Genomic DNA, 15,087 nt, shown 5'->3' with positions numbered 1-15,087 from the left:
AGCGTGAAAGGAAGAGGAAGGGTCGGCTTGGCCCCAAAAGCCTGGAGCTTCGCAAAGCAGGGGAAGAGCAGGGGCCTCAGGCTGCTGGGGGTGGAAGGGTGCACACGGGGGCACCAAATAACCAGCAAGACCCACCCCTCCTTCTCAGAAAACCGGCACCTCTCCAAGGGGCTGGGAGGCCCAGGGGTCTCAAGCCCCCTCCACATCCGATATCAAGTCCTCACCAAGCACCTGGCCTTGGGCTGGGCCCACAGCAATGCCCTTAACAAGTCTAGTCACAGAGCCGCAGAGCACATCTGCCCGTGAACAAGGGGGAGACGAAGGCCCAGAGAGGGCGCTGGGCTTGCCAAGGTCACACAGCAAGGTGGGGCCTGACTCGGGCTCATGCCCGGCTTCCTCACCCTCTTCGGGCCCCAGCCCCCGGTTCCACCTCAAAGAGGTTGGCCATCACTATGTCTCTGCACAGAATTACGGGGTGCCTGCTCAGGTCTGCGTGAATCTTGAAGACTCAGGGGTGAATGATGATGACGATGATGAAATACTCTTAGCACTGCTGGGCTTCCCTGGTGGCTCAGACAGGAAAGAATCTGCCTGCAACGCAGGAGACGTGGGTTCAAACCCTGGGTCAGGAAGATCCCCTGGAGGAAGGCATGACAACCCACTCCAGTATTCTTGCCTGGAGAATCCCATGGACAGAGGGGCCTGGTGGGCTGCAGTCCAAGGGGTCGCAGAGTCGGACACTGCTGAGTGACTAATGCTTTCACTTTCAATAGTACTAGCAGCAGCATGGCTCGTCGTCCTGGGTGCCTGCGGGGTAAACGCTTCTCAGGCAGCGCTCCCAGCACACTCACAAGCTTTATGAGCTGAACACGATTCTCCCTCCTCTTTCCCTGGAAAGGGGCCCAGAGAGGCAAAGTCACTGCCTCCAGGCCCTGCAGAGGTTAGTGGCCAAGCCCAGGATGTCAGGTCTGCAGCCCCGCCCCCGTGGAATCATGAGTCTCTCTGTCCTCCCAGGTGACAGGACACTGGGACAGACAGACACATGCAAACCTTCTAATCGCATGGAAGAGTCCCCATTGGCAGAGACGGCGGCTCAGCTGACGGCAGCCAGCCCCACCTCCCGGAGGTTGGTGTCACCTCCGGGCACTGACCGCGCTGTGTCCGCTGCACGTATTCCTACCTTTTCCTTAATAAGCCTTGGCCCTAAACCTGTAGGTGCGTCAGAGGAGGGCGGAGACTGACAGCACCGTCTTGGCAGGGCGGGAAGCCCTGGGGCCAGGCGGGGGCCGGCCCCCAGCTCGTGCCTGGCTCTCGAGGTCGTCACACGCACCCCTCCACGCTCCCTGCCTGATGAGGGCCTGGGGGCTGGCAGGTGGGGCTCTCGGCCTGCAGGTGTGCTCTGCCCACACCTGTCTCCACCAGCCTGCTGGAATGTAGAGCCTGGCATGGCCAGGGGGCCCAGGTGTGGTGGGTGAGTCCTGCTCAGGGTGGGGAGGGCGGTGTCTAGCGGGGGGGGCGGGAGGGGCAGTGGTGATGGAATGAGTGACAGCTGTGTCTGAACCCGGGGCTCAGCTTCCCGACCAGGAAATTCTGGGCCGGTCTCTGCCTCTCAGGGGCTCAGTTTCCTTATCTGTGAAATGGGAATTCTGAAATCAGAGAGTTTGAAAAACAACCAGCATACGTCAATTAGATCTCAAGAACGGTGGAACTTAATTACATAATTAATTTGAAAATTATAATACATAAGGAGAAAAGCAAACAGCTAGCACCAGGCATGTGGCAGACGCCCCACATAGTGGCCCCCATCCCTGCGTGAGCCTGGATGACTTCCCAACCTCATTCAGGAGTCAGTCTTGATGAGTGGGAATCATGGCTGGTAGGTTTTGAACTGTGGTTTGGAGGAGACTCTTGAGAGTGCCCTGGACAGCAAGGAGATCCAACCAGTCAATCCTAGAGGAAATCAGTCCTGAATATTCACTGGCAGGACTGATGCTGAAGCTGAAGAAGCCCCAATACTTCGTCCACCTGATGCAAAGAGCCAACTCACTGGGAAAGACCCTGAGGCTGGGAAAGACTGAGGGCAGGAGGAGAAGGGGACGACAGAGGATGCGATGGTTGGAGGGCATCAGCAGCTCAGTGGACACGAGTCTGAGCAGGCTCTGGGAGTTGTGATGGACAGGGAGGCCTGGCGCGCTGCGGTCCACGGGGTCACAGAGTCGGACACGACTGAGCGACGGAACAAGGCCAGCCTCCCCTCGGTGCTCAGACGCCACTCCTGAAGTCCCTCTTGCCTCTGGCCCCTGGGCCCTCAGCTGCGCGGTTCCCTCTGTCAGGAAAGCAACCGTCCCCCTCCCACCTGGCCAGTTCCCTTCATCTTCCTCTGCTTAGACCTCACCTGCCATTTCTGGAACAGTCCAGATAGTGGGCCCTCAAGGGCATCAGCGTGTCCACGGTGCTTCCTGGGCCCTGGCACACAGGAGGCGCTCAGTAAATGCTCAGCTGGACCCTGGCACACAGGAGGCGCTCAGTAAATGCTCAGCCAGGCCCTGGTACACAGGAGGCGCTCAGTGAATGCTCAGCGAAAGGTTCGCTCACACTTGCTCTCCTCTTCGGATGGAGTTCCATTACCATCAAGCACCGGGGCTAACCGTCCAGCCCGTCAGACTTTCTTCATGAAGCACTTTTGTCTGTGCTCTGGGTCACAAGTCTTCACCTGCGATGGCCAACGAGACGCATCAGCGCTGGAGGCCCGGAGACCCACGCGGTGCGGCTCAAGGGTGGCGGAGCAACAGCTGTGACGGCTGGAACAGCGCGCCAGCGGCCACACCGTGGGGCCTGAGAGTCCTCGCGTTCTGGACATCTGACTTATTTGGGCCCAGCTGACAAAAGGAAAGAGGAACGAGAACCCAGAGTGAAGAAACAGGGAATCTGATGTTGGCTCTGCTCATGCCAGCGCCTCCCGCCCCGCCCGCAATTTCCTTCCGTCGCCTCTGTAAGGAGGCTGTGCATGGGACGACCCCCAGAACACTCCAGGCCTTGGGTACCAGGCAGAGCCCTTTCTCCCGACGACCCTCAGAGGACGTGACCCCCAGTGGGCCAGGTGTACTGGAAGCATGACCCCCCTCCCTGCCCAAGCCAGTGCGAAATCACTTGTGGCTCCTCCTCCTTTCCAGCCCTGCAGGGAGAGTTCCCAGGTGACTAACACCTACAGCTTTGAACTGGGGATATCTCCAGGACGGACAGAAAGCTTCCCCGGCTCCTCAGGCGCTTTGCTGACCAGACTCACGCCGCCAAGCTTTCCTGACCGAGTCAGAGCCACGCTGCCTACTGGAGTTGCAGCTGTAAGTCAGTGAGGTCGTAGCCCCAGTTAGGCGCTGACCTCTGTCATTTTCCTTTGCCCGTTTCTTGCTTTTGGTTTTCCAAGAATAGCTATAGCACCTTCCCTTGCATGTGCTGGTCTTATGACACGACCCTGACACTCCTTGTTTTGAGGAGTAAACTCCACGAGTTCTCTTCCCTTGAGTCTGTGCAAAGATAGAACAATGCTGAGCGGCTTCCAGGGCAGGGCATAGTGGCAAGGCACCACTGGTTCCTCTGGGATACTTGCTCTTGGAACCCAGCAGCCGAGCTGTCAGGAAGCCCAGGTCATCTGTGGAGACCCGTGTGGGGAAGCTCAAAGGCTCCTGCCAGTTGAGCCGAAGGATGACCTGGAGTTGACCGGCAGGCAGGATGGGGAAAGGGTATCCAGCAGGAAAGGGGAACAGCACGTGCAAAGTCTCCGAGGCGGGAGAGAGCTTGGCACACCCAGGCAGTGCCGAAGATGCAGGGCGGGGGGGCGGGGGCACACCGCGGGGGCCGGAGGTGATGGAGAGCCTATGGCCAGGGCCCGGGAGGACGCTGGAGGCCGGCTGAGCTGGAGGGCCTGGGCAGCTGGGAGGAGGGTAACAGATGACAGTGCTTTGAAACTTCAGCCAGCTGGGCGTCACACTCAAGGGGCTGAGCCTGCAGGCGGGGGGAATGAGACCCCCTGGGGGCCTGGACTAGGGCGGTGGCAGTGGGGATGGAGTGAGAGCTTTGGCTGGGGGGTGGTACCCAGTGGGTCTCTCGGCCAGGCTCGCTGTAATACTGGAGCTGCTGTGACGGCTGCAGGGGAGGGGAGGGCAGTGCACTGGGGTAACCAGCCTCTGACCTACAGGACGACGACCGCCTGGGGTCAGTCTCTGACAGCAGGACCATGATGGGGTCTGAGCTGCAGGCCACGTGGGGTGTGAATCCCAGGGGCCTGCAGTCCAGGCGCCCCTATCACCATCAAGCTGACGAGAACAACAACGGTCCTTACCAAGGGCCTCCTGCACGCCAGACACTGGCGGAGAGCGTGGCAACCTCTCTTGTAATCTTCTACAAATGTGAAGTAGGTGCCCATTTTATAGATGAGGAAACTGAGACTCGCAGGTAAGGTAAGCCACCATCCCAAGGCCTCTCAGTTGGGAAACCGCAGAAGCAGGACTGGATGTCGGCGTCTTCCTGGAGGCTGTGGAATCCACCTGCCTCAGGGATGAGCCACCAGGTCCGGCATTTGCAGATTTCAGAGGAGCTTTGGGCAGGAGGCTGCAGGGTCAGAGACATCTCATTGGAATGTCAGAAGGAATGGGCCTGAGTCAAAGTCCACTCAAGCCAAATTCTTCAGATTTTGTCTGAAGAAATCCTCCCACTGCTCACAGAGGAATAAGAGGTCAGCGAGTCCGAGTCAGGCCTGTGCTGAGCTGTGACAGGGCAAGGGGCCCAAGGCAGGCCTGGGGGTCGTGGCCAGGCCTCCAGCCCAGGAGCGGCTCCTGGAAGAAGCTCTGCCCCAGCCCCTGCTGCCTCCATGCTGCCTCCGGATGGAGGTGCGGCTTTCCGGAAGTCCTCAGCCTGGTGCCTGGGCTTGAATAATGACCTTTTTCCTGGGGGGCTTTGGGGGCTGCAGGTTACCGTCTCACGGGCTCCGTCTCTCCCTGGGGATGTGCGTCCATCCTCTGGACCTGTCCTGCCAACCTGGCTGCCTGGCTGATCTACCGGCTGCTGCTGCTGCTAAGTCACTTCAGTCGTGTCCGACTCTGTGTGACCCCATAGACGGAAGCCCACCAGGCTCCCCCGTCCCTGGGATTCTCCAGGCAAGAACACTGGAGTGGGTTGCCATTTCCTTCTCCAATGCGTGAAAGTGAAAAGTGAAAGTGAAGTCACTCAGTCACGTCCGACCCTTAGCGACCCCACGGACTGCAGCCCACCAGGCTCCTCCATCCATGGGATTTTCCAGGCAAGAGTACTGGAGTGGGAGCCTTATAAAAACTAACGCCCGGGGACATCCCTGCCGACCTGGTGGCTAAGACTCCGTGTTCCCAGGGTAGGGGTACCCAGCTTCTACCCCTGGTCAGGGAACTAGACCCCACATGCCGCAACTAAGACTGCAGATCCTGCATGTTACCATTAAGACCCTGCACAGCCAAAAAAAAAAAAAAACCAGAAAACCCAACAGCAACAACTGACACCCAGGCCACAAGCCAGAAGCAGCATCGTCAAACTTCCTCACCTGATCCCAACAGGCGGCTGGCGCTAACAGCCGTGAAGAGAATTGCCTTTGGGGTCACACATGTGCGGGCTCCACTCCTGACTCTGCTTGTGTGCTGGGTGACCCTGGGCGCATCTGACAACTGCTCTGAGCCTCAGTCTCCTCACTCTTTCGGGAGGGACACTCTTGTCACGGACCTGAAGGGATTAAAGCATACGATTTGGATGCATTGCCTGGAACTTAGAGCTCAAAAGAAAAAAAAAAAAAAGGCACCTAAATTCATCCTGCTCACAGCAACATCGACCTTGCCGAGTAGAAGGGGACACTCTGATTTGGGATTTCAAAGGAGCATGTCAAAAAGGGACTTCTGGAACCGAGCTCGGAGGCTGGAACCGTTACGCTGAAGTCCCGGCACAGCCAGGCAAGCTTGATGTCTTCCTCCCCGAGGATTCTGCAGCGAAGGCCAGTGTCGCTGGCGTGCGCGGTGAATCCGGGGGCTCCGGGGGCTTTCTGTCTGGAATCAGCGGATCCTGCCGTGCTGGACCACGGAAGTTTCCTCAGAGCAGGCCTGCGCCCTCTGCCCTGTGCACCCCTGCCACGCCCCTCCTGGGCCACAGGATGGAGGAGGGGGCTGGGAGGGCAGCCCCTGCCCGCGTGCCTCGGTGCGCCGCCGGTGACAGACGCAGCAAGCCTGTCTGTCGCTCTGCTCGCCATGTTCTGTTGTGAGCACGTTACGTGCCTTGCCTCATCCGCTCCTCAGAGCAACCTTATGACGTGAGCGTCCTTAGGCTCCAGTTTGCAGATGGGGAAACCGAGGCGCGGAGCAGCCAAGCAAGCCCCTTGCCCACAGCCCCGCACGGTAAGTGGCAGAGGCGAGGGCTGAGCCCAGGCTGGCCAGCTCCGTGGAGCACAGAGGGCTCCCTGAGCCGGCCGCCGTCAGGGTGGCTGCACACAGAGGCGACTCCGCAGAGAGGAGGCTGAGGTCTGGGGGTTTGCAGGCCCAGGGCCACGGGCCAGCCAGACCCTGGACTGGGCCTGTCTAACGTCAAAGCCCGGCTTCGATTAGCTGTCTGTAGACGTACAGCAGTGTGTCTGTGTCAGTCCCAATCTCCCATTTATCCCTCGCTTTCCCCCCCAGTAATCATAAGCTTGCTTGCTATACTTGTAACTCCATTTCTATTTTGTAAATAAGTTCATTTGTACCGTATTTTTAGATTCTACATAAAGATCCACCGTACAGCGTAAGGAACTCTTCTCAGTATTCTGTAATGACCTACATGGGAAAAAATTTAAAAAAGAATCCGTGTATACTCACTTTGCTGTGCAGCAGAAGCTAACACAGCATCGTAAAGCAACTACACTGCAATAAAAATATTTAAAAAGCCCTTCCTTTATCCTCTCACCCACTTACTGTTTGTTCATCCACTCTCTCTCTCTCATCAACCGTTATGGAGCGCCTACTGTATACCTGGCCTTGGTCTGGGTGCCGGGGAGACAGATGACACCCAGGCCATCCCAGGTAGTGGGGCGGACTAACAAGCAATCTCCCCAGAGTTTGGAGAAGACAGAGACTGAGAGGGCTTCCCTGAGGAGGTGGCATCACCCCGCTTTCAGCTGGGCATCAAGGGATGAATAGGAGTTCACCAGTGAGGCAGAAGATAGATGGGTCCCAGGCTGGGCAGCCAAACTAGCAGGAGCGAGAAAGGAGCTGAGCCCTGCCCAGATGAGAGAGAAAATACTACATATTCCTTATTCCCAAGGTCAAGGAGAGCTTCCTAACTATGCATGCACAGAAAGACCCCTTGGAGGTCAAAAGAGTGGGGGTATCGCCTCACAGTAAGTGATGCCAACGTCCCCATCGGCCTTCTCGCTAGAATCCATCTGGGCTCAGAGATGGGCACATGCACGCAGGAGGACGCTGAGACGGACCAAACATGGACTCCGAACCAGGTGAAGTAAGGTGACTGCCCGAAGGAAACCCGGAAGAAATGCCCCAGAAAAGTGATCCAAGCCATCACCAGGGCGTGATTCTCTCTGAGCCTGCCCCTGCGACTATCCACACGCACACTTTTCCTCCTAATAAACGCTGGACTTGCCTCCCTACTTTCCGTCTCTGTGTGGAAACTCACTTCCACACAGGTGACAAGCTAGGGCCTCGTCACTGGCCACTGGTTCCCGGGGGTCTAGGGGCCAGGATTCGACGCGTTCCCTGCCACTGCCCAGCCTCAGCCTCTGGCCGGGAACTGAAACCCTGCTTCAGGTCGCTGCAGGCTGAGGCCACCGAGGTCTCCGGGGCCTGGCTAGGGCGAGTGAATCATCTCACAAGTCACAAGACCAAGCTGGTGACCTTAGCAAAGGGGGATGCAGGGGAGAGAGATGCTGCTGAGCCTGGGTCCACTGTGCTGGCTCCATCACTCCCTAGACAAGTGATCATGGCCAAGTCACTTCCTTCTAAGCCTCAGCTCTCCTTTCTGTGAACTCGGGGCCCCAGTGTCCCCATGTCAGGCTCGGCACCAGTTCATCACCCGGCCCTCCCTTCCCTGTTCGGGACTGCTTGTCCGGCCCCTTTCTCTGGACCCTGCTTGCGCTGGACTCTGAGTCCAGTTTCACGCTCCCCACCCCTGCAGTCTCCCAGCTTCCATGGTTTCACCTGTCCAATCTGTTGGGAGCTTTCTGGGACACATTTCTGACACGGCGCGTCCCCTGCTCAACGTCTGGGGCTCCCCGTTGCTCCAGGACGAAGCCCAGGTCCTTGTGCTCTGGGCCTTGGGGAGCTGGTCACCCCTGCCCTTCTGTCTCCTCACCACCAGCGGATGTTGGCAGTTTGATCTCTGGTTCCTCTGCCTTTTCTAAATCCAGCTTGAACATCTGGAAGTTCACGGTTCATGTACTGTTGAAGCCTCGCATGGAGAATGTTGAGCATTACTTTGCTAGCGTGTGAGATGAGTGCAATTGTGTGGTATTTTGAACACTCTTTGGCATTGCCCTTCTTTGGGATTAGAATAAAAACTGACCTTTTCAGGTCCTGTGGCCACTGCTGAGTTTTCCATATTTGCTGGCATGTTGAGTGCAGCACTTTCACAGCATCATCTTTCAGGATTTGAAACAGCTCAACTGGAATTCCATCACCTCCACTAGCTTTGTTCACAGTGATGCTTCCTAAGGCCCACTTGACTTGAACAGCAACAATAACGTGTGACAAACCTCAATCTCATAAGGGAATCAGATGAATAAACTTTTCACAAAGTCACGTGTCAGGGAAAACAGTCGGGAGACTGTTCTAGCTTAAAGAGACTGACCTGGTCGTCGAGTGCGCCATATAACCCTTCTCTAGACCTTGGTTCCAGGAACTCCCCGGCGGCCCAGTGGCTGAGACTCTGTGCTTCCAATGCAGGGGGCGTGGGTTCAGTCCCTCGTCGGGAAACAGATCCCACGAGCTGCACAGTGCAGCCCAAATAAAATAAAACAAATAAAAGGATCCTGGTTCTGGGAAAGAAAAGAGGAAGGCGGGAAGACCCAGGCACGTGGAATACCCGGGGGCAACTTGAGTCTGGATGGAGAATTAGTGGATCGTTTTAGTTTTCTCTAGTAACAGTGGTGATGTTCTTATGCTTAGCAAGGTCCTTGCTCTTAGGGGACACGTGAGCAAGTATTCAGGAGTCAGGAGGCATGAAGTCCTAGCTTGGGCTTCAATCACAGAGCACACGAGCTTGGTTCTGAGGAGCCCTCACTGTGGTCATGCCTCTGGGCTACCGCACATGCGGTTCCCCTGCCCAAGATGCTTGTCCTTGCTGTGTCTAACGAGATGCCAACCACCCAGGTTAAGGGCTATGGAGATGAGATCTGAGGGGAGGGACCAGGGAGACTGGAAGGACAGGAAAAGGAGAGGCAGGGAGGTTTGCCAAGCAGGATTCCCATAGAAGCTGGCGGCCAGACCTCAGGCTTCAGGGGTGGGCACTAGGCCACCGGGAAGAGGTGAGGTGAGTGGGCAGGGCCCTCAGTACAGGGTCTCAGGCTGCCAGAAATCCGGAGCATACAGTTCTGTCTGGTCTTGTCCGCGGTCAGGAAATATTCACCCAAAAACAAACACTCTCATTCCTGATTAAGGGCGATGGCGAGGACCCTCTAACCCTCTAACCAAGAGAGGCCTTGCCCAGAGGACCAAGCCTGGCCACGTCCCTTGTCCTGGAGGTCCGCCTGGGCTGCTCGAGGGAGACAGGCCCCACAGAGAGGTCTCTGTACACTAGAAGGACTTTTTCCTCCAGATTCTGTTCAGGGAGTGTTTTTTGAGGTGCTGGAGACATCTGAGGAGAGGGAAACACTCTGGAAGCAGACAGATCCCTTGGTGGGGGTGGGGGTGGCAGGGGGCCTGGCCTCTCTCTAGAGCTTCCTTTGACACATCCCTCAACGGCCAGTGGCTGGGAAGGGCTTTTTCCAGGACAGTGGGGGCTTCTGAGAGCTCCGATGGCAGATCTGGGAGCGACCCGATCCAAGACCGCCTTCTCGTGCTTCCTTGTCCATCCTCTGCCTGCATACCCCCCGGGTACGGGAGGCTCAGTTCCTGGCCCACACACAGTTCAGCTGGAACTGACTTCGCCCTCCCTTGCCGTGAAGGCTCTTGGGCTTCCTTGCCCTGGGGAGGGCCCTGCAGAGGCTTGGGGTCAGCAGCCAGTTCCCCGCCGCTGCCCTGCCCCTGGCAAACAGTTTCTTCTTTTTGCCTTCTTCCTTGTGTTTTCCCACCCCAGCCTGGAGCACCTTCATGCCTCGACACCCAGAATGAGCTGAACCAGGAAGCCAGGAGAGATAGTGGTACTGAAGCATGGTTAAGGGGGCAGTTTTAAGACCTACAGCCGTGGAGTCTAACCCCAGCAAGACCACTTCCTGGCTGTGTGTCCTAAATTCCCTGAGCCTCCACTTACTCGTCTGTCAAATGGGAACAATGAGTCACCTCCCTCACAGGGCTGAATAAGACAAGCTGGGGGGAGCTGTGCGTGCTCCCCTGCTCTGGGGCTCAGCCTGCCTCAACCCCCTCCCCAGCCCGAAGGGTCCATTCCTTCCTCTCTTTGCGCTCTGCTCTTTCCAGCCCCCAAGCTGTTTCCTCCGCCTGGTACGTCCACTCCTCCGCCTTCTTGGCTGCCAACCCCATTCATCCTTCAAGGAGGGCACCGCTTCCAGAGCCTTCCCTTCCTCTCTCTCAGGCAGAACGAATCTCCCCGTGTCCCACTTGTCCACAATCTCTCCGCCGGAGAGGTTTTGGGGCAGGATTACTGGGATCTTGGGCCAGAAGACTGTGCTCTGTTCAGATCATATGGCCCTGCACGAGACCATTCTGCCCCCGAGCCTCGTTTGGCCTCTTCTGAGAAATAGAGACAAGAAGCAGTCTCCTGCCCTGTGCTCTGGCACGTCCTGGGAGCCCCAGAGGTGGCCCCGGAGTGCAGGTGCAGCTGTGAAATTGTGCATTTCCTGGAAAAAGAAAGCAATTTGGGCCCAACCTTCAGGGCCTGAAGCGGTGCGGTTACATAAGTTCCGAAACTTATTTTTCCCTGTAATTATGACAAACTCCTGGATCCCCGAGCGAGTGGGCCCTGGCCTCAGTTCTCGCTTCTGCACTTGTTGGGACAAACCCCAGAATCAATTTAATTACCATCCTGGGCTTCCATCCAGGTGGGCCCTGCCAGGGCACCTCCCTCTGGATTTCATTAAGTCTCTTGTCAACATCGCCCGCTCCATGCTCCGGGCTTTCCTCGGAGCCAGCCCACCGAGCTGGGGGAGGGACAGGCGCCGGCCCCAGCCCCCCCCACCGCTTGGACTTTGTTTACCTGGGGCTTCCCACAGATTCCTCCCTTAATAGCCCTGGAGCCAGGAGGCTCCCTGGCAGGGAGGTGGGAGGCTGGGGTCTGGGAGCAGACACAGAGGCAGCTCCTCTGGCCACGCGGGCAGTTTTCAGGACAGTGCCCGGAGACAGAAGCTAGGTTTGGAAGGGGTAGAGGCAGCTTCAGTCGGCTGCAGGAAGGGAGGGAGCTCAACGGTTCTGGAAGCCGCGTTCAGGCTTCCTCCTCACCAGGCACCCATGGAGGAGCTTCTGAGCACAGACACAGGCTGAGTCCTGCTCCAGCTCTCGCAGGATTCCTGGTCCCTGACACAGCCTGGTCACAGCACCACCTCAGACAGAAACCGAGCTGTGAGGCTGCTCCTGACCTGGGCCTCGATGCCACTCACAGGCGGAGCTCTGGTTCTGGTTCCAGACTGAGCCCTGAGCCTCGTCACCATCTACGGCCTAAACTTGTTCCCAGACGAAGCCCTAGTTCGGCTTGTAGACTTACTCCTCGACTCAGCCGTGAACGGAGCCCTGATCTCCGGGTGACTGGGTTGGGTCATGCTCCCACCAGCTTGTTTGGGAATTCCAGTCGCTCGCCTCCTCGCCAGCGCTTGGCGTGGTTAGTCTTCCCACTTCGGTTCCAGAAGTGCTGGTGCCTCCCTGGGGCTTAGTTTGTGTTTCCTCGGTGACAAGTGATGTTGAAAATCTTTCCATGTTTCAGTGCAGTTCAGTTGCTCAGTCGTGTCTGACTCTGCGACCCAGTGGACTACAGCACGCCAGGCCTCCTGTCCTTCATTATCTCCTAGCGTTTGTTCAAACTCGTGTCCATTGAATCAGTGATGCCATCCAACCATCTCGTCCTTCTCCTCCTGCCCTCAGCAGGGTCCCAGCATCAGGGTCTTTTCCAATGAGTCAGTTCTTCACATCAGGTGGCCAAAGTATTGGAGTTTCAGCTTCAGCATCAGTCCTTCCAATGAACACCCAGGACTGATCTCCTTTAGAATGGACTGGTTGGATCTCCTTGCAGTCCACGGGACTCTCAAGAGTCTCCTCCAGCACCACAGCTCAAGAGCGTGCATGTGTTTATTGGCCATCATGTATCTTTTGTTTTGCCCATTTTTAAACTGGGTTGACTGGTGAGACACATATGACATGAAGCCGACAGTTTTACTCATTCTGCTTCTGTCTCTGTGAATTCGACTCCTCTAGGGACCTCGGCCAAGTAGAATCCTACAGTATCTGTCTTTTTATAACTGGCTTATTTCATTTAGCACGATGTCCTCCATGCCCGTCTAACATGGTGTCAGAACTTGCTTCCTTTTTAAGACTATGTAATATTCCACTGGACGTATGACCACATTTTGTTTATCCAGCCATCTGTCAATGGACACGTTTCATCTAGAAGAATGGATAATGCTGTGAAGTACGTGAATATATAAATATCTCTATGAATTTATGCTAGGTTTAGCCATTACATTACTGAGTTATAGAAATCTTACTTTTGAATTAACAACTAGTTCCCAACTACAGCTGAGAGACAGGCTTCCCAGGCGGTGCTAGTGGTAAAGAATCTGCCTGCCAATGCAGGAGGCTCAAGAGGCTCGGGTTCGATCGCTGTGTCGGAAAGATGCCTCGGAGGAGGAAATGGCAATACACTCCAGTACTCTTGCCTGGGAAATCCCATGGATGGAGGAGCCTGGTGGGCTACAGTCCACGGGGTCACAAAGAGTCAGACACGACTGAGGACACACGCAGATTTGAGAAACAACTAAATTGTTATTAACTATCACCTTAGTTATCTATTAACTGAGTGGTGTTTCAGCCAACACCTTAGTGATCAGCTAATATTTAGTTATTAGCCAACCCTAACTTTCAGCCAAGATCTTACAGGTAGGCTCACACCAGGCTGAGACCCAGCTGAACTGGGAGGGGAGCGCTAAGGGGTCATAGGAAACATGAGGGTGTTGAAGGCAAACCCCCTGAATGGATGAGGGAGGCCCTCGGCGCATTCTTTGCTCGTGTGAACTCTAAACCCGGGATACGATGAGCCCTATCTCTTCCTCTAGATGCTTCCATGGGCGCTGAGCCCCGCAAGGGGCCCAGCCCCTATTCGGTACACATTTAATGACCGAACTGTAGGGCCATCCACAGCTCTGCTGGGGCAGGTCTGATAGGAGAACTCTGAGCTTTGGGCCTCGATGTCTCCTTCCAGCAAATGGGTGGGCTCAGGCCTGGAAAAACCCTAACTCAGGGTGAGTGCGGATGGCGGGGTGTTGTGGGGACGCTGTGCACCCAGCCTTGGAGCTCATGGGAGGGTGGGAGGGAAAGACAGAAGCTGTGGAGCTGAAGAAGAGGGTGAGATCCCAGGTGCTCCGGCCAGCTCGGACATCAGTCAGGGAGCCATAACACTCGGCGGCTCCGCAGGCCCAGGAGACGAAGCTGCCCTGTCACACCCTGTCTCCCCCTCCCTCTCCTCCGCACCCCTGCACCCTGTAATGCTGCCATGCCCTGACTCCCACCCTGAAAGCCACTCTAGTGCCTGGCTCTGTGCCTTTGTGGTCTGCATCCGATACCCGGAATGCTTTTTCCTTTTCTCCAAGAGACCTTCTGCAGACGTAGTTCAAACAGCATCACCACCTCAGGGGACCCCTTCTGGGCTCCAAGTCTCTCTTGGGAAATTTTTTTAAGGGCCTTGATGGGATCTGAGGCTCTGTGGCCATAAATAGGATCTGGTTCCTGACTCGGGACCTGGCTCTCCGTGGAACTTTTCAAAGGAATGAATGAGTGAGTGAGGTGTGAACGAATGATTGATTGAATGAGTGTGTGAATGAATCTTTGAATAAGCCCACGGGTGAACGCACGGATGCGTGGGTGGAGGAGTGAGCGGGTGGCGGGCACAGGGCCCCGGGCCTTCTCCCGGGCACAGCAGACCCCAGTCCCAGAGGCATGCCTTGCTGACAAGCCGCATGTTACTCACAAACACCTGGAACCCAGTCCCCAGGACCTAACGTGCAGCCGGCCCTTCTGAGGCATCTGCCCTGCCCGTCCTGGGGATCTGAGCTCTGCTCCTCCTTGCTCTGGCCCCCATCCCAAGGCTGCACCTTCCTGGGGTCAGATCCAGGCAGCTTCGAGGGCCCAGCTCAGACTTGCTTGGCTCCCGCTGCAGCCTTGCCTTCCCGAGTTTGCAGTGTGGCCCTGGGTGGCCCATGCGACCTCGCGTGACCCACAGCTGCGTCACTCGCACGTCTGCACGGGGCTCCCCGGCCGCGTCTCCTGCCGCCGCCCCGCTGGTCGGGACATACCCCGCTGGTCCGCACTTCGGGGCCTCCACCCTGCTGCCCCTCAGCCTGGAGCGAGCCTCCCAGATCTCGCTCCCTCCTCATCTTTGCCTCTCAGCCCAAAGGTCACCTCCTCAGCGTCCCTGACCTCCAGAAGTTGAGAGGTCAGCCCTGCCCTGCTGCTCCTCCCCTCCCTGGGTGGTCTCGCCCCCTGGGAGGGGACCTCTCCCGGGTGGTGGGCCCCGCGTCTCACATCCTGGGGAGCACGGGGCACTGGGCTGCAGAACTCTGGCCCCTCCGCCTGCCGTGGGCTGCCAGCTGAACCTCGTAATAAAACGATCCGCTGTTCATCGATGCCCTGAAAGAACAGTATCATTAGCCTGATGTCACAGGACACTGGACTCAGGGAGGGGTGTGGCCTGTCCGGGGCCACCCGCGGTGGG

General features: G+C 57.0%; 1 long non-coding RNA gene across 1 annotated transcript; it reads left to right on the top strand.

Annotated features, from left to right (window-relative positions):
• The first annotated feature begins 3,013 nt into the window (after window positions 1-3,013).
• On the top strand, window positions 3,014-6,903 carry LOC129547566 (uncharacterized). Its single transcript, XR_008684100.2, has 3 exons — window positions 3,014-3,341; window positions 4,196-4,457; window positions 4,967-6,903. It is a non-coding gene; the product is annotated as an uncharacterized LOC129547566 (long non-coding RNA).
• Window positions 6,904-15,087: the final 8,184 nt, after the last annotated feature.

Source organism: Moschus berezovskii, chromosome 24 (genome assembly GCF_049115385.1).
Source record: "Moschus berezovskii isolate FMDL1 chromosome 24, NW_MosBer_1.0, whole genome shotgun sequence".
NCBI classification, from domain to species: Eukaryota; Metazoa; Chordata; class Mammalia; order Artiodactyla; family Moschidae; genus Moschus; species Moschus berezovskii.
Note: the sequence above shows the minus strand (reverse complement) of the source record. Positions and strands in the feature narration are given on the sequence as shown.